The sequence below is a fragment of the Rutidosis leptorrhynchoides genome, chromosome 2 (assembly GCF_046630445.1).
Source record: "Rutidosis leptorrhynchoides isolate AG116_Rl617_1_P2 chromosome 2, CSIRO_AGI_Rlap_v1, whole genome shotgun sequence".
NCBI lineage: Eukaryota > Viridiplantae > Streptophyta > Magnoliopsida > Asterales > Asteraceae > Rutidosis > Rutidosis leptorrhynchoides.
Window position 1 is genome coordinate 171,632,280 of NC_092334.1, and position 26,800 is coordinate 171,659,079.

The 26,800-nt window shown below is 28.2% G+C and overlaps 1 non-coding gene across 1 annotated transcript; it reads left to right on the plus strand.

The window, feature by feature from the left end:
• Positions 1–1,829: 1,829 nt before the first annotated feature.
• LOC139894998 (small nucleolar RNA R71) lies at positions 1,830–1,936 on the plus strand. The gene has a single exon (XR_011775470.1). It is a non-coding gene; the product is annotated as a small nucleolar RNA R71 (small nucleolar RNA).
• Positions 1,937–26,800: the final 24,864 nt, after the last annotated feature.

The following is a 26,800-nucleotide window of genomic DNA, read 5'->3' on the forward strand; positions in this document are numbered from 1 at the left end:
GCATTTGAATTTCTTCTGTTGTTGGTTCATATCCATTAGCTATTAGTGTAGCTAACATTTCAGTTTCATCAATTGGTTCAGTACCTTCTCCTAAAGAACATTCTCCTGTTCCTTGTAATTCTGAAAATTCTTCTAATAATTCTGCATGTGAATCTATAGTTTGAATATAATAACATGTATCATCTGCAGATTGCGATTGTTGCATTGCTCTATCAACTGAAAAGGTAACACTCTCGTCCTCTATACTTAGGGTCAGTTTCTTATCAAACACGTCTATCATTGCTTTAGCCGTGTTTAAGAATGGTCTTCCTAATATGAGAGGAACTTGAGAATCTTCTTCCATGTCCAGAACAACAAAATCTACTGGAAATACTAAAGTACCAACTTTAACTAGCATGTTCTCCATTATCCCTCTAGGATATTTTATTGATCTATCAGCTAGTTGTATACTTATTCTGGTTGGTTTCAATTCTCCAAGGTCTAGTTTAGCGTATAATGAATACGGCATTAAATTTATACTAACACCTAAGTCTGCCAATGCTTCTATTGAACTAAGACTTCCCAGAAAACATGGAATTGTGAAACTTCCTGGATCAGATAGTTTTTCTGGTATCTTATTCAACAGCACTGCTGAACAATTAGCATTCATAGTAACAGCCGAGAGTTCTTCCATTTTCTTTCTATTCGAGATTAGATTTTTCAGAAATTTAGCATATCTAGGCATTCCTGAAATTACATCAATGAAAGGTAGATTTACATTTATCTGTTTAAACATATCCAAGAATTTGGATTGCTCGGCTTCAAGTTTCTCTTTTTTCATCGTACTCGGGTAAGGAAGTGGTGGTTGGTATGGTTTAACATAAGGTTTAGCCTTAACTGTGTTATCTTCATTAACCTTTTCAACTACCGGTTCTTTTTCCTTATCTTGATCAGGTTGTGGTTCTTGTGGAGTAGGAATAGCTTCATCAGAAGTTACAGGTATTTCAGGTGGTTTAAGTGTTGTACCACTTCTTGTGGTAATGGCTTTAGCTGTTTCATTCCGGGGGTTAGCATTTGTATCACTAGGTAAACTTCCCGGTTTTCTTTCACCTATTAACCTTGCTAGGTTACTTACTTCTTGTTCCAAATTTTGAATAGAAGCTTGTTGATTTCTAAATGCTTGAGCATTTTGTTCATTGGTTTGTTTTTGAGATGTGAAAAACTACGTTTGAGTTTCAACTAGCTTTGTCATCATATCTTCTAAATTCGGCTTTTTATCATCGGGTTGTGGTGGTTTGTTTTGAAAATTAGGTCTTTGCTGGTTGTAAGTATTGTTGGATATTTGTTGATTACTAGGACCTTGTTGGTTGTTGTATGGAATATTTCTGTTATAATTCTGGTTTTGATTGTAAATCGGTCTTGGCGGTTGATAATTATTCTGGTAATTATTTCCAGGCCTTTGGTTTATGTATGAAATATTCTCTCTTTGTTCCATTGTTAATTCAATACTGAGACAATCTTTTGTCAAATGTGGTCCTCCACACTGCTCACAACTAATTCGTATTGAGTGTATATCTTTAGTCATCTTTTCCATTCCTCTCTCGACAACATCTATCATTGCGGAAATGGAATCTAAGTCATGGCTAGAATCGGCTCTAGCTGCTTTAGATGATCTAACGATATCTTTTTCTTGGTGCCACTAATGTGAGTGGGAAGCAGTGTTATCAATAATTTTATAAGCATCAGTTTTGGTTTTCTTCATAATAGAACCACCAGCTGCTATATCGATGTCTTTTCTTGTTGTGATGTCGCATCCTTGGTAGAATATTTGTACTATTTGACAGGTGTCTAAACCATGTTGCGGACATCCTCTTAATAACTCTCCAAATCTTGTCCATGCCTCATATAGAGTTTCATTTGGTTTCTGTGTGAACGTAACAATTTCTGCTTGAAGTCTTACGGCTTTAGATGCAGGAAAGAATTGTTTAAGAAATTTTTCAACTAAAACGTCCCATGTATCGATCGCCCCTTCAGGTAACGATTCCAACCAATCTTTGGCTTCTCCCTTTAAAGTCCAGGGAAATAACATGAGATATATCTGTTCATCCTCCACTTCTCGGATTTTAAATAGTGTGCAGATCCTATTAAAGGTACGAAGATGTTCATTTGGATCTTCCTTCGGCGCACCACTAAATTGGCATTTATTAGTCACCATATGTAGAATTTGTCCTTTGATTTCATAATCTGGCGCATTAATGTTAGGATGAGTAATTGTGTGACCTTGGCCAGTGCGTTTAGCTCTCATTCGGTCTTCCATACTTAAAGGTTCCAGATTCTCCATAATTGAATTTGTTGAATCGGAATCACTAGAGGATTCTGATTTAATGGTTCATTCCTCAACAATCTCTGTTTGAATGATTGGTGGTTCCGGAGGAAAAATTAATGGTTCAGGATCTACGAATCGTCCCTGAATATTCTCCGGATTCTCAATTATGAGGTCGGATTCAAAAAATGGATTTTCGAAAATTTGACTTGGAGTACTTGGTTGACTGGATGACGATTCTAAAGAAAAATCAACGGCGGTAATATTAGCTAGATGTCTTGATCTAGTTACAGGTGGTGAACGTACAAAAGGTGGTGAACGTCTTGCTCGGTGCATTCACTGAATATCCTATTAGTTTTTAAAAGGAAAGAAAAATTATATAAGTTATCCAATTAATAGACTTTTCTGATTTTGCCCACGTTTCGAATAGCCAAAAGATGCAGCAGAGGGGCAGGATTCGTTTGGTCTCAATATAATTGAGTACTGTTTGGCTCCAATAACCCGGTCCACGTACAAATCCAACTATTACTACGAACCAGAAAATTTTGATGTCTATCAATTTAACCACTTAAAATAAATTTTCGTAATTTTAAGAAATTTAGATAAGAAGTAGAATAAAAATCTATGTCCTAAAACTAGAATAGCGAGAAATAAGAAAGAAAAGAGCGCGTCGAAAAATAAGAAAGAAAAAGAAAAGATCGAAAAATAAAAGGCGTCGAAAAATAAGAAAGAAAAAGAGAATGACTATAAAACTTAAAAACACTCGACTAACCTAACCTTATTACTATCACTAACTTAAAATTATAATCGCAAATTGAGATTACTAATTGGAATGATAATTGATACATAGGTAAAAGGCATCTAAAAATATTAAAACTTACAAGTAAAACTATATTCCAAGTAGCAATATCTTAAAAAGGTACTAAAATATAAAAACGGCGTCGCAAAATTCTAAAACACCTAAATCTTAGTCTAAAGAAAAAGCACTTAAGGGATTTTACGGCAAAGCCTAAAAATCTAGAAATAAAAAATAACTATGGCAAAAACTATGGATTAAAACTAAATATGAACGGAAAATACAAAAGTTACGCTAAAAACAAATAAAAAGGGACAAAATATAAAAATATACTAAAAGTTGTAAAAAGTACAATTTTTTATAAAAATATTATTTTTATATTATTTATTTTATAAAACTATTAATTTTATATTTTATTTAAACTAATTTAACTAAATAATACAAATAATAAAATAACTAAACTAATTAATGTAATATAAATAACCTAATTAGGTTTAAAGTTAATAATAATAATAATTACCCCGTATTAATTGCGATTAGGGTTTCTGGTCACGTGTGTCAGGGCGGCTCCGCGAGTTGCGGTGCGCGAAGCTGGAAAACTCCGCGAGTCGCGGGGTTCGAAAATTCAGATTAGGTAGCTTCGTTTGACAGGTTTCGGTTTTTTATTTATTTATATATATATTTTTTATTTTTCTGTTTTTAATTTAATTAAAATATTTATATAATTTAAATAAAACTTATATTTTAAAAACTAGAATAGAAATAAAAATATGTTACAATTTTATAAATAAAAATCTTAAAACTAGATTTATATATAAATTTTTTTTCGGTTTTTTTTATTATGTTTTTAATAAAAACAAAATATTTAAATAAGACTTATATTTTTATAAAATAAAAATAAAGAAACTTTATAAAACTTAAATATTTAACAAACTCTTAAAAATATTTATATTTATATTTTTTTTATATTTTCGAATATATTAAAACGTATTTTTACAAAAGCGTATTTTAATAAAAGTAAACTAAAAATATAAATCTTTTTGTTTTTTATATATATTAGCGTTGCGCTTCCGGCTTTTAAGCTAGATGTTCCCCGGCAGCGGCGCCAAAAATACTTGATGTTATGCGAGGTGTATATAAAATAGCTTATATTTTACAAGAAAATACTATTAAATACGATACAATTTTACACAAGATATTTATTTATTTATAGAATGGATATACTTAAACCTTGCTACAACACTTATAGGCAGTGTACCTAATCGTACAGTAGTGTAGTTTTTAGTATGTCCGGTTCGTTCCACAGGGAAAATCTTTAAACAAAGCTTAACGCTATATTTGTTTAAATTTATAAAAATACAAATATATATATATAAGTAATATTATTATTATAAAGGGGGGTTTTTACCGTTTAATGACCGGTTTGTCGATTTTAAAACTTTAGTCGCAGTTAAAACAAAATTTAAAATATTAAATAAATAAAAGACTTAATTTAAAGCGTAAAGTAAATAACGATAATGAAATTGCGATAAATAAAAGTGCGATAAAATAAACTTGCGATAATTAAAAAGTACGATAATTAAAAGTGCAATTAAATACAATAACAATAAATAAAAGTGCGATAATTAGAAGTGCAATTAAATATAAAATAAAGGAAATTAAATATGAAATAAAATAATTGTGCTTATTTAAACTTCCGTAATCATGATGTTTGACGTGTTGATTTTAGTTTTATGCCCATGGGTTAATTGTCCTTTGTCCCGGATTATTTAATATGTCCGTCTGGTTTTTGTCCATAACAGTCCATCAGTCATAAATATAAAGTGCGAGTATCCTCGTCAAATTATCCTTATACCCGAAGTTAAATATTTCAACTAATTGGGGACTTAAACTGTAACAAGATTTTAATACTTTGTTTAATAATTACACCAGGTTATCGACTGCGTGTAACCCAAGGTTTTAATACTTTGTTAACAATTATGTCAAGTGTCCTTGTACATAATTTCACCCCTGTTTTAATAATTCTAGTGGCTATTAATCCATTCTCGTGTCCGGTTAAATGAACGATTATTCGTACATATAAATATCCCGCCCATCGTGTCCGATTGAGTGTATATGGTTATTTATAGGGACGTCCAATTGTAAATCTTTATATTAAAATTAATAAACTATCATTTAGTTAAACAAATATAAAGCCCATTAATAGCTCATAGTCTAATTTCCACAAGTGTCGTTCTTTTGTCCAAACCCCAATTATGGTACAAAGCCCAATTACCCAATTTTAGTAATTAGCCCAACATCATGATTACTTCGTTTTAAATAAGCATAATAATAACTTAGCTACGAGACATTAAATTAAAAAGGTTGAACATAACTTACACTGATTAAAAATAGCGTAGCGTTACACGGACAGAATTTCGACTTACACCCTTACAACATTCGCTAACATACCCTTATTATTAGGATTAAAATTAAAATTAAAATTAAAATATAAATATAAATATTTACGTATAGATATAGAGAGGATGGATATATGATATTAAAAATGATCAGAATTCGTTGGGTTTTATAGGGATTTGAGTCCAGGTGAGCTCCGCGACTCGCGGCATTTTTGGCTTCCATACTCCGCAACTCGCGGAGTTCGTAATTCCAGCTCACAAAGGTTTGTCTTTTAATTTGCCGACGTTTTTTTAAATATAATATAATATATATATATATATATATATATATATATATATATATATATATATATTAATTTTAAGAATTAATTATATATTATATTATATTCATGTGCATAGTTGACTCGTAATTTTTAGTCCGTTGCGTCGAGCGTTGAGAGTTGACTCTGGTCCCGGTTCCGGATTTTCGAACGTCCTTGCGTACAATTTAATATCTTATACTTTGCGATTTGAATCTAGTACTCTTGTAATTTTGAGACGTTTCTTATCAATAATTGGAACCTCTTTGATTGTATTTTGTACTTTTGAGCTTTTTGGTCGTTTGCGTCTTCAATTCGTCGAATCTGTCTTTTGTCTTCACCTTTTATTATTTAAACGAATATCACTTGTAAATAGGACAATTGCAACTAAAAGCTTGTCTTTCTTGAGGAATAATGCTATGAAATATATGTTCGTTTTTAGCATCATCAGTTACCCTAATAATCGCAAAAAAAAAAAAAATTGATTAATATGTCTACATGAGCTAAATTTGAATTTGGTGTATCCTCTCATAAAAAAAATATAAATATTAGATATCGATCACTTTTTAATCTACTAAAGACGATAGTTATTATAAAGGTATTTTTCTAGTGAGTATTTAGGATAATTTATACGTACTAAAGGTATTTTTGACGTTTACTAACACTCTTCAATATCATAACATACTTGACACAACTTAGCATAATATTAGGTGCTTTAGATAACACAACATCAGCAACATTGAATAACCAATACAATATCATCAACAATAATAGAATATATAGTGATAGTTTATGAGCCCGAGAATATATAGTGACACGTTTATGAGTCCGTTTATTAAAATACATGACCGTAAACGTCAAAAAGTTTGATATATTTAAGTTTATTTGAATATCTTATTTTATATTTATATTTGAAGATACGTAATTGTTTACTTAAATTAATTTATATACTTTAATTATATATAGATATAGATATAGATTTATTGTATTACATATCTCAAAAGTATTTTTAAGTGTTACCCTAAATCGCAAAAAAAAAAAAAAAAAAAAAAAAAAATTGATTAATATGTCTACATGAGCTAAATTTGAATTTAGTGTATCCTCTCATAATAAAATATAAATATTAGATATCGATCACTTTTTAATCTACTAAAGACGATAGTTATTATAAAGGTATTTTTCTAATGAGTATTTAGGATAATTTATACGTAGATATATTAAATATATCTTTCTATGTATAAAGAATTAGAAAAGATATAGGAATAATAATTTAATAAAAAAATTAGTGAAAGTTTATGAAGTGACACGTGACAGAATTTAATCAGAAGGTGACACGTCAGCATATTGGCACGTACTTTATATAATGTATAGATAGATAGATAGATAGATAGATAGATAGATAGATAGATATAATATAAATTGTGCTACTTTGCTAGTGAAAAAAATCGGAATTTAAAATCGGTTTCTCCGTACAAACTGTACCGATCCCGATTGTACCGAAATCGAATTTAGCCAAAATCAAGAATCGAAACCGAAACCGAATCCCTATCGGTACCGATTATCGGTACTGGTACGGTGACGATTCGATTTCAGTTTTTCTGGATTTTTGCTCATCCTTACTAAATAATAGGCGGAAAGTGTTGTTAAGAAAAATCTTATGCCCACTCCCTTCTAATCCTCTCATCTCATTTCCTTATCACTTAAAATAAAAACTCAAAAACGCCTATTATTTTTTAATCCATTCAATTTCTTTTCTTTCCTTCATAAAAAAAATCTCGAGAATGCAGCGTAAATCATACAAGCTAGTATTATTCAATGTTACAACCACTAAAGTGTGATTCCTGTTATTACTAATTATTGTTTTCTATGTCATGTTGTTACGACAAAATTTGATTGAATTCGATGAATCAATCATATACATATATCATCAGGACGTAATCAAGATGGAAACGTATCATATGACAAACAACAAAAGATAACAACTGTTTTCATATGTGACCATTAATATCACTTTTCTATCATACAAGTCTTCATCTTAAGGGACCATTTGTCACCTATTCTGTCCTTTTATATTAAACATCCACATCCTTCTTTATTATACGACATTCAAATGATGTTATTTAGCTTTATTCACTTCAAATTGCTCCCAATCAACTAATCGAATGGATATGCATCGTTTTAGAGCCATGGTGATTGGTGAAAATTGGTTCCAATTCGCGGGGATGTGCATATATACTAATCTTTATTCTTAATGACAACCATGGTGAAAGTTGTTTCCAAGTCGCATGGAATAGTGTTAGTAAATGCATCGTTTTAGAAATTACGATTTTGACAAGTTTATGGTAAGTATAAAACAATTTGAGTAAAATTCTACCTGATTGATCGAATGGATAAAATGGAAAAAAGAAAACTAGCAGAATGCTAAACATTACTAGTTGATACTGAGATTAGCAACTTACATCATAGGGTTCTTACAAATCCAGGAAAAATCAACCATTAATTTTAAGTGTGTGAATTCGAGTCTCGTCGTGAAATGAAAAGTGTGTACGCTTGTTGTTAGAAAAAAATCAACCTACAAGAGCTTCTCGCAGTCCACAATAGCTATTTTACATGTTATTATGAATATGAATATTTTGCAACTTAATGATTCAGTTTTTAAAATAAAGTGTACCATAGTTGATTTATATTATTAATTAATTAATTAACTCTTGCATACTAAAAGAGGTGCCAAAAAGTGTAGTTTGGACCTCTTTTAGTTTATCAAACGAGAACATCAAATACCCTCGCACTTTAACACTTTACCCTCCTCTTTTAGTGTCTCATTTGTAAATTTTTAAAGAATTAAAACGTAAATTTATTTTTAAATAAAAAAAATAAAACTCAAATACCACCTTAACTTTACACGGGCCTTATCTTCTTATTCGTCTCGCGTTATTTTCCACCGCCATCACAATTAAACTCGAAATAATTTTACGAACAAAACAAAACTAACTACGTTCAAAACGGACGTTTTTTAAAAAACGATATCCACACCGACACCTTAGATGGGGCTTAGCTTTTTGCTCGTTGCGACTTATTTTTGACCATCATCACTATTAAGCTAGAAATAATTTTACAAACAAAACGAAACTAACTACGTTCGAAATGGACACTTTTTAAAAAACGTTAAACACACCGACATCTAATACGGGCTTATCATTCTATTCGTCGCGAGATATATTTCATCGCCGCCGCCATTTAACTCGAAATAACTTTTCCAACACAACGCAATTAACTACACTCGAAACGGATTATTTTTTTTTTTTTGAAAAACGCTAACCATTTGGGATACCTTTCATATATATATATATATATATATATATATATATATATATATATATATATATATATATATATATATATATATATATATATATATATATATATATATATATATATATATAGTGGTAGGATCAAGAGGGAAGTAACCAATCGGGGGGAAGCGGGGGAATCAAATTTTTTTTTTTGTCGTTTTTTGAAAAAACTTTGTTCACGAACATTATAGATTGGATGAAAATAAGAACATTTAGAAAAGACACTTCGTGATAATGTTATTATTTTGGCGGGAAAATGCTCGAAGAAGTAATATATAACAATTATCGTGTTTTCCGAGCGTATGTTGAGGTTTTAGACATTAGGGTTTAGATATTAGGGTTTATAGGGTTTAGATATTAGGGTTTAGAAATTTAAGGGTTTAGGGTTTAGATTTAGGGTTTAGATTTAGGATTTAGATTGAGTTTTTAACACGAACGGTTTAGGGTTTAGGGTTTGGTGTTTTGGGTTTATGGAATAAACCCAAAACACCAAACCCTAAACTCTAAATCGGGCTAAATTTTACTTCACAAAACATGAAAAAAAAAACGTTAACATTCTTCACGAACAATATTATCTTGAATGTTATTTTTGTCGATCGTTTTTCCGCCAAAATAATAACATTCATCACGAAGTGTCTTTTCTAAATGTTCTTATTTTCATCCAATCTATAATGTTCGTGAACAAAGTTTTTTCAAAAAACGAAAAAAAAATTGCTTCCCCCCCGCTTCCCCTCGATTGGTTACTTTCCCATTGATCTTGCCCCTATATATATATATATATATATATATATATATATATATATATATATATATATATATACACACACAATAAACTACCCAAATTAACTATATCATGTCAATACTAGTTCTCGCTCGACATTATTTTATAAGACATTAAAACCAAACATGTTGCAACGCGATGGTCATCTATACTACTAAAACATGTGGTTTTTATAGTAAAAAATAAAGCCTAGGTTTTAATGATTAAAAGGTTTTTAGCTTAAGTCAGGAAAATCAATACTATCCATACTTGGTCTCGAACAATCCAGACAACCAATATTTTTCGGACAATCTTCGTCTACAAACTTTCTAGACATGGGAAGTTTACCAGATTTCCTTAATACGTGAAATGCCCCGTTCATATCGATTATAAACACTACATAATAATTGATTTCATTGCGAGGTATTTGACCTCTATATGATATATTTTACAAAAATTGCATTCGTTTTCAAAAGACAAACTTTCATTACATCAAAAGTTGACAAGCATGTATACCATTTCATAATATCCAAACTATAAATGACATAATCGGTCATTTACTTAATAATAATCTTTATTGAACTCAACGACTTGAATGCAATGTCTTTTGAAATATGTCATGAATGACTCCAAGTAATATCTTTAAAATGAGCAAATGCACAGCGGAAGATTTCTTTAATACCTGAGAATAAACATGCTTACAAGTGTCAACCAAAAGGTTGGTAAGTTCATTAGTTTATAGTAAACAATCATTTCCATTATTTTAATAGACCACAAGATTTTCATTTTCATTTTTCATAAATATCCATCTCATATCAGGCATTTCGCAAACTGCATAGAGATAAAAATCATTCATATGGTGAACGCTTGATAACCGAACTAACAGGATGCATATAGAATATCCCCATCATTCCGGGACTCTCATCGAATATGATAAATCGAAGTACTAAAACATTCGTAACCCGAATGGGACTTGTCAAGGTCCATAGATCTATTTTTAGAATTCGCGTCAATTAGGGGTCATTTCCCTAATTCTTAGGCTACCAAGCTAAAAAGGGGCATATTCGGTTCGATAATCCAACCATAGAATGTAGTTTCGATTACTTGTGTCTATTTCGTAAAATATTTATAAAAGCAGCGCATGTATTCTCAGTCCCAAAAATATATATTGCAAAAGCATTTAAAAATGGAGCAAATGAAACTCACGATACTGTATTTCGTAGTAATTATGCATATGACGGCACTGAACAAGTGTAGGGTTGGCCTCGGATTCACGAACCTATATCATTTATATATATTAAAACATATAATCGTAATCGAACAAGTTATGTATCGATATTAATAGTATATATTATTTCAATTGTTATATATTTATGTATATGTTTCATATAAGTATTTATTTGATAAAATGATGATAATAAAGATAATGAATAACATGTTGTTTTATTTTGTAATAATAATAATAATCATATTAATAATAATATTAGTAATAATAATAATAATAGTATACATAAAATAATACTAATAATAATAATAATAATGATAGTAGTAATAATAATTTTTAAAATTTTTGATAATCTTACTAATAATAAAATAAAAATGATAGTTTTGATAAAAATGATAATTTTAAATATAATGATACTAGTAATAATAAAAATGATAATAATGATAATAATTACAATATTCATAAAATTAATAATAATAATAATAATAGTAATATTCATAGAAATACTAGAAATGATAAAAATGAAGAGAAAAAAAATAATGATAATTCTAATAATAATATTATTAGTCACAATAATATTCATGTTTAATTCCTAAACTTATAATTATAACTTCTAAAATTATAATTCCTAATCATAATCATAATCGTACATGTATTAATATAATTATGATCTTTTTCCATATTCTTTACCATATCATCTTTTATTAATTTCTTAATAAAAATATGTTTATATTATTAACATGTTCATAATTATACTAATTATAATAATCTTAATAATAATAATAATAATAATAATAATAATAATAATAATAATTGTAATCGTAATCATAATAGTAAATGATAAATAATAATAATAATAATAATAATAATAATAATAATAATAATAATAATAATAATAATAATAATAATAATAATAATAATAATAATAATAATAATAATCATAATAATCATAATACTAGTAATGATAACAATAATAATAAAAATAATAATTTTGATAATAAAACTACCTTCAAAGCTTTTCCAAAAAAAAATTGGCAGAGACCGGGCTCGAACCCGCGACCTCAAACTAACCCGCTAACACCCAAACCAGCTGAACCATTTCGTTTTTCTGATTAACTCCCATATCAATTATTTTATAACCCGTATTTATCTATCTCTTTCTCTCTTCTTCTTAATCAGATTCGAATGACCAGAGATCGAATTAGTTATAACATAGATATAATTTTATTTGTTTTAGAAGGTGGAATTGATATAGAAAAGATTTAAGAGATTGATTGAGTTTAAAAAAAATAACAGAAACAGTAGCAGACCATGAAGAACACGTTTGAACTCAAATTCAATTTCGAATTTTTAAAACGTTTAAGACTATACTTATAACATGAAAAAGGTTCTAAATCGTCCATGAAAACTTTCTGAATCATCAATTAAACATAAAACATCAAAACAAGTTCGGATTTCACGATGAACAAATATGTTGACTTTTTGAAAATTAACTTTGACTCGAAAATTGAAACTCGATAGTAAAAATTGGAAGTTGAAACTTTCCAGATAGTTTAAGTGGAAGATTTCTAACATAACTGCATTAACACATTTTGAAATTAATTTCAAATTCGAGCTATTGATTAAATGAAACAAGAACTGAGTGTCGAGCAGTGTTTATGGCTTTTCTGTTTAATTCAACAGCTAATAGCTGTTAAATGTGATTGTAATTGATATTGAGAGTGTAAGGTTTAATGAGTTTTGTTAAGAATATAGAGTAATCGCTTGTTTTTATAGCTAAATGGAGTCGACAGATTAAATTCGATCAAGGACATAACTTTATTATAATAACAAAAATTCAAACTGTAATGTTAATTAGATTGGTACGATTGAAAACGATATGTAACAAATTGGGGATAGAAACAAAAACGTAATATAGATTGATAGATATCTGAAACAGAATCGTATGAATATTTTGATTTTTAGTTTGTATAATAAATACTAATAATTAATAAATATATTAGTAATAATAATAATTATATTAATAATAATAATAAATAATAATGATACTAATATTAATGATAATAATCATATTGTTAATGTTAATAATAATAAAGTGTATTATTTTCTAATAAATAATAATAACCCTAATAATAATTATATTAATAATAATTATAATAATAATAGATAATAATAATGATATTAACTATAAAAATGGTAAAAATATTATTCATAATACTAATAATAATACTAATTATAATAATATTAATATTATTAATGATAATAATAATATTAATAATAATAATAATAATATAACAATTTATACATATTAAATTTCATATTTATATCATAATATTATTAATACTAATATTTATTTTAATAATAATGATGAAAGTAATAATATTATTATAACAATTATATTTTAATTTCTCGAACATTCAGACTAACTTACTTAAATATCAATCGAATCAATCAACGAGTGCTACTATTTTTTACAAAATATATATATATATATATATATATATATATATATATATATATATATATATATATATATATATATCAACACATTTTAAATCCATGTTGCAAGTGATTTATATATTTAATTCTATAATATTACAACTTCTTGTATATTCAAATTACGTTATTTAAACAAAGACATTTTATTAATCAAATTCTATTATATCGAAAAACATTTTCGTACGTTTGAAACTAAATCAATTAGATATTATAAAATTTAGTCCTCCACTAACTTTTGTCCAGTTATCGGTAGTTGACACTTTTGTTCTTACTTGTAAATCACTTTATCATTTTCCGAATATCGTTAAAAGAACAGATTTCTCAAATCAACGTGGACCTCATAACAGAGACTCGTAATCATAACACAATGTATCTGATAAATCAATCATTTGATATTATCTTTTAATTCCGTCGATAAATATATTAAACATATATCGAAACAAATACATTCATGTAAAGTATTATACATCCAATACTTTGTTAATGTTTTCAATTAATATAACTATATATTATATATACATATCTATATACACATAAATGTTCGTGAATCGTCGAGCACAGTCAAAGGGTAATTGAATATATGAACATAGTTCCAAAATTTTCGAGACTCAACATTACAGACTTTGCTTATCTTGTCTAAAACATATAAAGATCAAGTTTAAATTTGGTCGAAAATTTTCGGGTTGTCACAGTACCTACCCGTTAAAGAAATTTCGTCCCAAAATTTGATCGAGGTCGTCATGGCTAACAATAAGAATGTTATTATGACGAATATAAGTTGATAAATATAGTTTTATCATCATTGAGTAATATGGATAAAACAATTTGATTATGTGAAGAGTACGAGTGAAGCTATCGCAAAAGAGTGAAATGAGAAAATAAAGTTTCGTCATATCTTTTGACGTAGATACGGTTGATTTCCAGAGTTAAAGGAATTTAGAGGAAATCTTTATAATAAGATTTGATTCTTCAGAAATTATGGAAATTAGGATCCTCTTTGGTTAAATGCGATGATCTGTCTCGATTGCGCTGTATGATATTTCACTATAAATCTACCATCTTCGTTTCCTTATTTTCACAGCTTATACCTTCTATTCTTTCTCCCTCAATTCATACTTTAAAGCATTCGTCAATATGCTCCATCCAGTTCTGATTCTTGATATACTCCTAACTTTCATATCTGTCATTCTTCTTTTTCATCTGCCGCCGAAAAAATCTATTTACTTTTACTATACTCTTGGTTTTATAGTGTTTTTAGTTCTCCCGTGTCTTTATATTGCTATATGCATCGATATACACGATTTGTAATTTCTGGGTTGCTGTTGGGTTTTATATCTTCCCTTATATTTTGAAGCCTCATGCTTTTATTTTCTTCCCGACTTAAAGTAAAGCGATTAAGACGTCTCGGTTTCGTAGATTAAATCTTTGAATTTCGAATGATCATGGCTAACGTTCTAAGAAACAACTGGTAATAGCATGATCTGACTTGTTAAATTACCAGAAAATTCGGAAAAGATAGAACTATCAGAAAGATATGTTCTTGATATGTTTGGAGATTAGGTAATATGTAAGAGTCGTGTAAAATGGCAAACGATGAGGGTATGGTCTGTGAATCATCATGTTTCATTAGAAACTCAACATGACTTACTGTAATATAGTCACGTTGATCAAGTGTCATTATATTATACTAACTCATGCTTCAGTTCCCAACACTACTTCAAAAACATTCATATTTTAAATTCGAATTTTTCAGATTTTAGAAACTAAAATAGTTTCTCTTATGATGTAACGCAGATAGTGCGAAGAGATAAATGATTTCGGATAAGATTAATTATGAAAATATCTTCAGAAATATCGAGGATATTTATAATAAAAGATACGACAATATCTTAGAATTTCTAATATTAAAGGATGATGAAGAAGATTTGTCCGTAAAGGTTTAGAGTCAGGAGCAAGGTATTCGTTAATGACTTCAGCAGATACTGAGTCATTTGGATTCTTTGAAGTCAGGTTTAGTCTTTGTGATTTATTCGTTAATGACTGTTAAGGTCGTTTACAGTTTTTGCTGCTTCATCAGCATTTTTCAAAAATTCGGAGAACTAATTCGTAGTTTGGGGTTGTCACACCCCCAAATTGGACCAGGGGTAATTGTGACCAATCATATCATAACACAGTTGTATAAGCGAGAACGACTCTAAATGAGACGTTTTATTTATTAAATAAACAGCGGAAGCATTATTCAAAGTTTTACATCATAAGAGTACAGTAAATGGAAAATGTCTTAAACAAAATGATAAATATGAATGATGGACTCCATGCAAGCAGCAAAGCATACATCAATCATCTAGTAGCAAGTAGCAGCTAGCTCATTCATCACCTGAGATAAAACACGCTTAAAGTGTCAACCAAAAAGGTTGAGTCAAATTCATAGGTTTATAAATAATATCCAAAGTTTTAGACCACAAGATTTAGTTTAAAGTTGATTGATATAGAAATATCAATCTAAAAGTGTTGCTGCATTTTGTAATATCGCTACTAAACAAGTTTACCCTATGACACCTTGTACTGTCAGTGTCGTGGAATCATTATTATGTAACCAAAGACCAACGGTCGAATGGTTAGAGACGTTACTCTCAATAGGCCTACTCACAATAATTAAGTTTGCATTTAAACGTAGCAATTAACGATATTACGGTAGGGATTTAGCATGAATCAAAGCATGACAGCATAGTTAACAATTTAGTACTTGTGTCTAAGCATAAAACAGTTATAAAGCAAGCATGTGTCTCACGCCAAAAGTTATAAAACAGTTATGAAACAGTAAAAAGTGGGGCTATGAAGTTCACCTTAGTAGCACACAAAAGAATTGAACGGAAGGACGTGACCGAGATCTCAACCTAAAGATAGAACGTATGATCAGACATTGCCTAACAGACAATAGTATATAGTACTATATTGATAGTAATGGTTCACTAAAGAATTTTCATTTTCAGAAGGTTACTATTTATGGAAAGTTTCCACTTATAGTAATTTTCCAATTTTAGAAAGTTCGGGTTAATCTTTAGCAAGACGTTGTATAACTTTACTCAAACTTCGTTGCTATCAAATAAGTCAGGAATGACCAGATGTAACCGGGGGCCCAGGATTCTTGACCAGAATCTAAGTCATGGCATTCGAGATCCACAAGCTTACCCATAAATGGCAACCTAGACATCATTCACTTACGACCGTGAGTAGCGATGAAGTTCACATGAATTATACATTATCTTTGATTAACCTTCACTTTAGGTGTATACACACAACGAATTATTAATGTACTTAATAATTATATATGTGATAATATAACCTAAGTTTTATTTAATATTTAGTTATTATACCTTAGTATATCTTATATATATTAAATATAATTACCTTTAAATAAATACCTAAATTACTTCAAAAATAATAGTGTTTTATTAATCGAACATTATTCAAAAATGTCTAAATAATAAATTAAATATCTAAAAATTACATACATAATTTTTATAGTCTTAGTTAATCATATAGATTAGTAGAAAAATTTAAGAAAACGTTTTTATTATATTTTTGTATTTATATTTGTTTTTACCCTTAATGTATTCACAAAACAATTTTAATTCTACATAATTACTAAATAAACCCAAATAATTATTTTTATAATTTTTATAAGTTTCTATCAGTCTAATAACCTGTAGAAAAATATTTAAAAAAATATTTTTTTATTTTTTTATATTTATTCTTAATTTACCTTCGAATTACATAATAATAGAGTTTAATTATATAATAAATACCAATTCAACCCAAGTAATTATTTTTATAATTTTTTCAGATCTATATAAGTTTTAAAAACTCAAAAAAAAATTATATATATTTTATTTTTGGTTAAAAGTATTTATTACGAATTTTACATTGTTTTTACTTTTAAACACTACATAATTCGTATTTAATTATAAATAATATTCCATAAATTATCAAAATTATTTTTATGCATCATAACACTTATAATACTAATTATAACATATAAACATAATTAATTTTGAATTTTACAAAGAATATACAATAAATATAAATGACAATATTGAAAAAATTTAATAAAAATAGAAAGTTCCTCAAATTTTCTTCAAGGTTTTGAGAGAATAACTTAAGTTTTTGTGTTTGGCAAGAAAAAATGAATGAGGAGCCATGTATTTATAGGTAAAAAATGGTTGGTGAAAAGAAAAAAAAATAATAAAATAAAGATGCCAATTTTGACAAAATAATAAAAACATGTTAAAAATGTTTTTAATAAGTTTTTTATTTTGAAAATATTTAGTCAAAATTCATGGGCTCATTATTTAATTTATAAAAAAAATCTTATTTCTTTTTATTTTTATTTTTTTTATAAGCTAAAAATATATATAATGATTAAAATAACTTATCATTTAATTAATAATTATGTTACATATAGTTTTAAATATAATACTCATTAATATTAACTAAAGTTATTTTATATAATTAGTGTAAACTTTAGTTAACAGAACATGTCGACTAAAAATAAATATTTGATCAACGTCGAATTTAATTACGTTTGGATAACAACCCTATAGTCAAATTAGTCAATTCAGGTATGGAAATATGAGGGTTGTTATAGGGGTGCTTTTCAGAAGTTCACAATTGAAGTACGTAAGTATAGGAGATAGATGTTATATGTACACGTATAACTGTTGACGTAGAATTGCTGCGAAATTCGAGAATAATGATTGAAGCTTTTTGGTATGACAATTACCGTTACAAGATGCAGATGAGTACATGATAGGGTTTCAATGAATATAATGATTTTTCAAAAATTCAAAGATCAATGAAGTTGCTGGTAAGTTTACTGCTAATGTAGTGGAATATAAACGGTTCCTCGGTAATGATGACGAAGGGCAAACTTATATATCAAAGTTATAATAAGGCTTATTCGAATGAAAGGTCGATGTTGATTTGCTGGAGATGTGACAAAATTGGCTACTTTGGAGAGGAATTGTAAAGTTATTTTCGGAAATAACAACGCCAATGGATCACGGATTTGTGTTAAACTTCTACTTAGGTTCCGGGAGTTTTCCAGGTGCATGACTGTGGATAACATGTGGTTGGATCATCCTTTCGATTGTTTCTTAATTGAGGGGTTTTTAAGAATCATGAAGGGTTTGAATGCAGATTGTAATCGTCAGTATACATATGGTGTTCTAGAATTTTGAATGACATGAATATTTTTCTGGGTTTTAAGAATAGAAGTGATGTACTATCACAGTTTTGAAGTCAAGCATAGATTCGAAGGATGTAGGAATCTAAGAGTGATGATATCGGTTATATTTCGATTTGGATTCTAATCTGTTAAAATCAGAATATGAAATTGGATTTGAATGAGTATGGTTGTTTTGATTTTTATGAAAGAATGTATATTGTTGTGAAAGTAGTGAGTATAGTTGATGATTGCTTAATCAGAATCGAAGAATGTAACATATTAATTGTGAGTTTATATATTTTCCGGGTATTACCTACCTGTTATAAAAATTTCACAAATAATATTTTGTACAAGAGAATTTTATCACAGTCTTTATGAAAATATATGTATATTTTCTTCGGATGTAATACAGATTTAATGAGTTAATATTAAATTAAACACATTTGATTTTCGGCTGGAACTAGAAATGAATAATCTCCAACATTAGAGATTACATAATCTTCACAGAGTATTTCACTGTTGTGATCAATACTTCATTATTTATTGTTATTCATATTTCTTCAGTGAATCATGTTGATGCTCATAGAACTCTTGCTAACTTTGCAAGGTACGAATGATGTTTTCTAGAAAGTTTCAAGTATATCGAAAGTGTAAAATCAAACATGTAATTGAATAATACACTTAGTTTATTATGAAACGGAATTCATTGAGTTGAAACAGAGATTGTGGTTAACGATGGTTAAGTCGTTAATCAAAGGATTATAGCATATTAGTAATATGAATTTAACCGAGTAGTATCTACCCTTTTTCAATTCATACATAATAGCTTAGTACGAAAAGATATATTATGGTTTCCAAAATTTATATAGATATAAGATATACATATAAATTCTTCAGAGGGAATGAGTTAATACTTCATAACTCGTTGATACAATATACTCGTTGTTGATTCGTGATGATATCTACGGTGATTATCGAACTGGCGGAGCTTGTGATGTTATAAGTGCTGCTAGTGCTGATGATACTGACGGTACTGACGGTGCTAGTGATGCTGACGGTACTGTTGGTGCTGTTCGTATAATAAGTCTAGCTTTGTAAATCGCGCATCATTCTTTTCAGGGTTTCTACTCTCCCTTCTATCATTTTTATCCATTCACTCATCTGATTTACGGTTAGAACTAGAATAAGTAATCTCTAAAACTTTTAAAAACTACATATTCTCTGCAGAATATTTCTTCAATGAAGTGAGGGATGAATACTTTGTCATTTATTGTTGTTGGTACTCCTTGGTATCTAAGGTGTGTATGACGTTGATGTTCGTGGTACAGATTGTGATGTTGAAGTGTGGGATGCGGATGTTGTTGTTGGTGGTGGTAATGGTACTGTTGGTGTTAATGATGGTGGTACTGTTGATGCTGGTGTTTCTGCTGGTGCTTGTAACCTTTGCACCATATTCTCCAAAGCCACTACTCGAGCGCGAAGCTCGTTGACTTCTTCTATTACACCGGGATGATTGGCGGTTTGGACAAGCGAATGAATAAGATCTAGAATTTGAGATAGTATATAATCGTGACGAGATACTCTGGAAATGAGAGAGAAAATGGTGTTTCTGACAGGTTCGTCGGTAAGTGCTTCAGGTTCTTCGCCAAGAGGGGAATGTGGTGGATGGAAGGGATCACCTTCTTCCTGCCTCCAATGATTAAGTAGACTACGAACCCATTTCCAATTCATCTAGAATAGGTGATGGCTGATTGGTTAATCCATTCCGATTAAACTGCTTTCGGAGTTCGAGTGGAAATCCATATCGGAATCAGAGGGACTTGAACTATTTGAGGGGTTCATCTTGTACGATCTGGGAAATGAATTTTGAAATGAATTATATTATAGGACTTAGTTTGGTATTCTTCAATACATATTTTACAAATGTATATATAATACCAAGATCCCATAAGTTACGGAGAAATTTTCGAAAGATATCAGACAGAGTTTACTGTAATAGATATGTAAAGATATGAATTTGTCTATACACTATCTATGCAATGAATGCAGTAAAACGCGTCTAGACTTAAGATGATAAGCAGATAATTTTCGACAAGAAATGATAAGCAAAACTTTTGACATGCAGCTAAGGTCGAAGTCCAAACTCACTAATACATCTTAATAACTATCCGTTAGACACACAAATGCAAGACCTGGTTCGCTAAGACCGCCGCTCTGATACCAACTGAAATGCCCCGTTCATATCGATTATAAACGTTACATTATAATTGATTTCATTGCGAGGTATTTGACCTCTATATGATACATTTTACAAACATTGCATTCGTTTTCAAAATACAAACTTTCATTACATCGAAAGTTGACAGGCATGCATACCATTTCATAATATCCAAACTATAAATGACCTAATCTGTAATTTACTTAATAATAATCTTTATTGAACTCAACGACTTGAATGCAACGTCTTTTGAGATATGTCATGAATGACTCCAAGTAATATCTTTAAAATGAGCAAATGCACAGCGGAAGATTTCTTTAATACTTGAGAATAAACATGCTTACAAGTGTCAACTAAAAGGTTGGTGAGTTCATTAGTTTATCGTAAACAATCATTTCCATTATTTTAATAGACCATAAGATTTTCATTTTCATTTTTCATAAATATCCATCTCATATCAGGCATTTTGCAAACTACATAGAGATAAAAATCATTCATATGGTGAACGCTTGATAACCGAACTAACAGGATGCATATAGAATATCCCCATCATTCCGGGACTCTCATCGGATATGATAAATCGAAGTACTAAAACATTCGTAACCCAAATGGGACTTGTCAAGGTCCATAGATCTATTCTTAGGATTCACGTCAATTAGGGGCCATTTCCCTAATTCTTAGGCTACCAAGCTAAAAAGGGGTATATTCGGTTCGATAATCCAACCATAGAATGTAGTTTCGATTACTTGTGTCTATTTCGTAAAACATTTATAAATGCAGCGTATGTATTCTCAGTCCCAAAAATATATATTGCAAAAGCATTTAAAAAAGGGAGCAAATGAAACTCACGATACTGTATTTCGTAGTAATTGTGCATATGACGGCACTGAACAAGTGTAGGGTTGGCCTCGGATTCACGAACCTATATCATTTATATATATTAAAATATATAATCGTAATCGAACAAGTTATGTATCGATATTAATAGTATATATTATTTCAAGTGTTATATATTTATATATATGTTTCATATAAGCATTTATTTGATAGAATAATGATAATAAAGATAATGAATAATATGTTGTTTTATTTTGTAATAATAATAATATTAGCAATAATAATACTAGTATACATAAAATAATACTAATAATAATAATGATGATAGTAGTAATAATAATTTTAAATTTTTTTGATAATCTTACTAATAATAAAATAAAAATGATAGTTTTGATAAAAATGATAATTTTAAATATAATGATACTAGTAATAATAAAAATGATAATAATTACAATATTCATAAAATTAATAATAATAATAATAATAATAATAATAATAGTAATATTCATAGAAATACTAGAAATGATAAAAATGAAAAGAAAAAATAATAATGATAATTCTAATAATAATATTATTAGTCATAATAATATTCGTATTTAATTCCTAAACTTATAATTATAACTTCTAAAATTCTAATTCCTAATCATAATCATAATCGTACATGTATTATTATAATTTTGATCTTTTTCCATATTCTTTACCATATCATATTTTATTAATTTCTTAATAAAAATATGTTTATATTATTAACATGTTCATAATTATACTAATTATAATAATCTTAATAATGATAATGATAATAATAATAATAGTAATAATAATAATAATAGTAGTAATAATAATAATAATAGTAATAATAATAATAATAATAATAATAATAATAATAATAATAATAATAATAATAATAATAATAACCATAATTGGAATCATAATCATAATAGTAAATGATAAATAATAATAATAATAATAATAATAATAATAATAATAATAATAATAATAATAATAATAATAATAATAATAATAATAATAATAATAATAATAATAATAATCATAATACTAGTAATGATAACAATAATAATAAAAATAATAATTTTGATAATAAAACTACCTTCAAAGCTTTTCCAAAAAAAAAATGGCAGAGACCAGGCTCGAACCCGCGACCTCAAGCTAACCCGCTAACACCCAAACCTGCTGAACCATTTCATTTTTCTGATTAACTCCCATATCAATTATTTTATAACCCATATTCATCTGTTTCTTTCCCTCTTCTTCTTAATCAGATTCGAACGACCAGAGATCGAATTAGTTATAACATAGATATAATTTTATTTGTTTTAGAAGGTGGAATTGATATAGAAACGATTTAAGAGATTGATTGAGTTTAAAAAAAATAACAGAAGCAATAGCAGACCATGAAGAACACCTTTGAACTCAAATTCAATTTCGAATTTTTAAAACATTTAAGACTATACTTATAACATGAAAAATGTTCTAAATCGTCCATGAAAACTTTTTGAATCATCAATTAAACATAAAACATCAAAACAAGTTCGGATTTCACGATGAACAAATATGTTGACTTATTGAAAATTAATTAACTATGACTAGAAAATTGAAACTCGATAGTAAAAATTGGAAGTTAAAACTTTCCAGATAGTTTAAGTGGAAGATTTCTAACATAACTGCATTAACACATTTTGAAATTAATTTCGAATATTGATTAAATGAAACAAGAACAGAGTGTCGAGCAGTGTTTATGGCTTTTCTGTTTAATTCAACAGCTAATAGCTGTTAAATGTGATTGTAATTGATATTGAGAGTGTAAGGTCGAATGAGTTTTGTCAAGAATACAGAGTAATCGCTTGTTTTATAGCTAAATGGAGTCGACAGATTAAATTCGATTAAGGATAGAACTTTATTATAATAACAAAAATTCAAACTGTAATGTTAATTAGATTGGTACGATTGAAAACGATATGTAAAAAATTGGGGACAGATTCAAAAACGTAATATAGATTGATAGATATCTGAAACAGAATCGTACGAATATTTTGATTTTTAGTTTGTATATAAATACTAATAATTAATAAATATATTAGTAATAATAATAATTATATTAATAATAATAATAAATAATAATGATACTAATATTAATGATAATAATCATATTGTTAATGTTAATAATAATAAAATGTATTATTTTCTAATAAATAATAATAACCCTAATAATAATTATATTAATAATAATTATAATAATAATAGATAATAATAATGATATTAACTATAAAAATGGTAAAAATATTATTCATAATACTAATAATAATACTAATTATAATAATATTAATGTTATTAATGATAATAATAATATTAATAATAATAATAATATAACAATTTATACATATTAAATTTCATATTTATATCATAATATTATTAATACTAATATTTATTTTAATAATATTAATGAAAGTAATAATATTATTATAACAACTATATTTTAATTTTTTGAACATTCAGACTAACTTACTTAAATATCAATCGAATCAATCAACGAGTGCTATTATTGTTTACAAAATAATTATATATATATACACATATATATATATGTATATATATATATGTATATATATACATATATATATATATATATATATATATATATATATATATATATATATATATATATATATATATATATATATATATATATATATATATATATATATATATATATATATAATATCAACACGTTTTAAATCCATGTTGCAAGTGATTTATATATTTAATTCTAATAATTAATATTACAACTTATTGTATATTCAAATTACGTTATTTAAATAAAGACATTTTATTAATCAAATTCTATTATATCGAAAAACATTTTCGTACGTTTGAAAGTAAATCAATTAAATATTATGAAATTTAGTCCTCCACTAACTTTTGTCTAGTTATCGGTAGTTGACACTTTTGTTCTTACTTGTAAATCACTTTATCATTTTCCGAATATCGTTAAAAGAACATATTTCTCAAATCAACGTGGACTTCATAACAGAGACTCGTAATCATAACACAATGTATCTGATAAATCAATCATTTGATATTATCTTTTAATTTCGTCGATAAATATATTAAACATATATCGAAACAAGTACATTCATGTAAAGTATTATACATCCAATACTTTGTTAACGTTTTCAATTAATATAACTATATATTACATATACATATCTATATACACATAAATGTTCGTGAATCGTCGAGCACAGTCAAAGGGTAATTGAATATATGAACATAGTTCCAAAATTTTCGAGACTCAACATTACAGACTTTGCTTATCTTGTCGGAAACATATAAAGATCAAGTTTAAATTTGGTCAAAAATTTCCGGGTTGTTACAATACGCGTGTAATTAAAATAAGCATAAAGGTTCAAATAAAGGATAAACGAATATTCCTTATCTATTTGTACACTTGATTTGATATTGTTAAGCAAATCAGGATATTAAGGGAATTATCCATGATTTACGGAAGAAGAGATCAAAAGCGAAGATATGAAAGTTTGTTAGCGTTTCAACCTAGTTTGTATAGTATAAATAGGACAGGCGTGTTAGCTTATGCGCTATTAACGTACCTGCTAAGAAATAATGTTTTTGACAATTCGCCCAAAAAAATACCACCGAACATTTGGCTGAGTGATAATCAAGTAGTGAATCGAAGAACGTGACCCGAGTTCGATTCTCAACCAGGGGTTTTACTTTCCTCGAAATACGTGACCCGGATTAAATTTGAATAAGTTTTCTTTTCTCTGTGTATGGGTCGTGACCATTCACAAGTCGTTTATATATTTGCGACTTGCGAGTGGTTTGACAATTTTCTTGTCGTCTTGTTACTTGGTGGCGAGATAATAAAACGATAATTCTATTCCATAAATTTTAAACAAGCGTACATTACATATGTGTATTTAATACAACATTTTCCTACGAGCTACATTATAGAAAGAATAAACCATTATTTTTAAGGTCAATAAAACAGAATAATCTGGTAAGAAGCATTTTGAAAGGTAGTGTGTCCATGATGATTTCCATGAAATCATGCATCATATAAGCAACGACTCATTATGGTACTTCGAATAACTATATATAGATCCTTCACATAACTTTAAGATGAAAAAATATGATACTTTTCTCTATGATGCAAATGTCTACAAAATGCGGTTGAGCAACTGTTTGCATCACTTCGACCATACAGAGGTTAATGTTGGCTTAAGACGAGAGGCTGCATTCAACGCGTAGGATCATAACCCTTAGCTTATTCTATTATTCATCCCAATTACTATCAAACTCATCATTGTAATTGTATTCAAAGTAAATAAATACACTTGATTGAGATATGTTAGAAACAATGAATCGAAACCAAGAAACCTTCCAATAATCGATTATAACCAAAGAACTTGACAATTGCCAAGATTAGTACAGTCACAGTAGCAAAGAAATAAATCTCTCAATTTAGAGATTGATTACAACTGAAGAGAATAACGATAGATCAAAGATGAAACTGAAATTTGTCTTAATAGAGATAATCACTCGACAAAGGGTATAAACCCTAGAACAAATTACAGAGATAATATCAGTGTGAGAAAGATGTATGCGTATGTGAATGTTATCGCTGGAAGGAGGCTGGATACAGCCTAAATAGCCTAGCACCCAACGGAACGAAAAACAACTACTGGACTCCACACTTGAGTCCCAATAACTCTAACAACAGCAACATGGGCATAACCAGCAGAAGCCCAATAAGAAGAGGAGCCCAATGCAGCAATAGCAGCAAGCCCAAAGACCACAACAAACCTACAAAAATGCTAATCATATAATAAGAGGAAGAAGAGGGAAA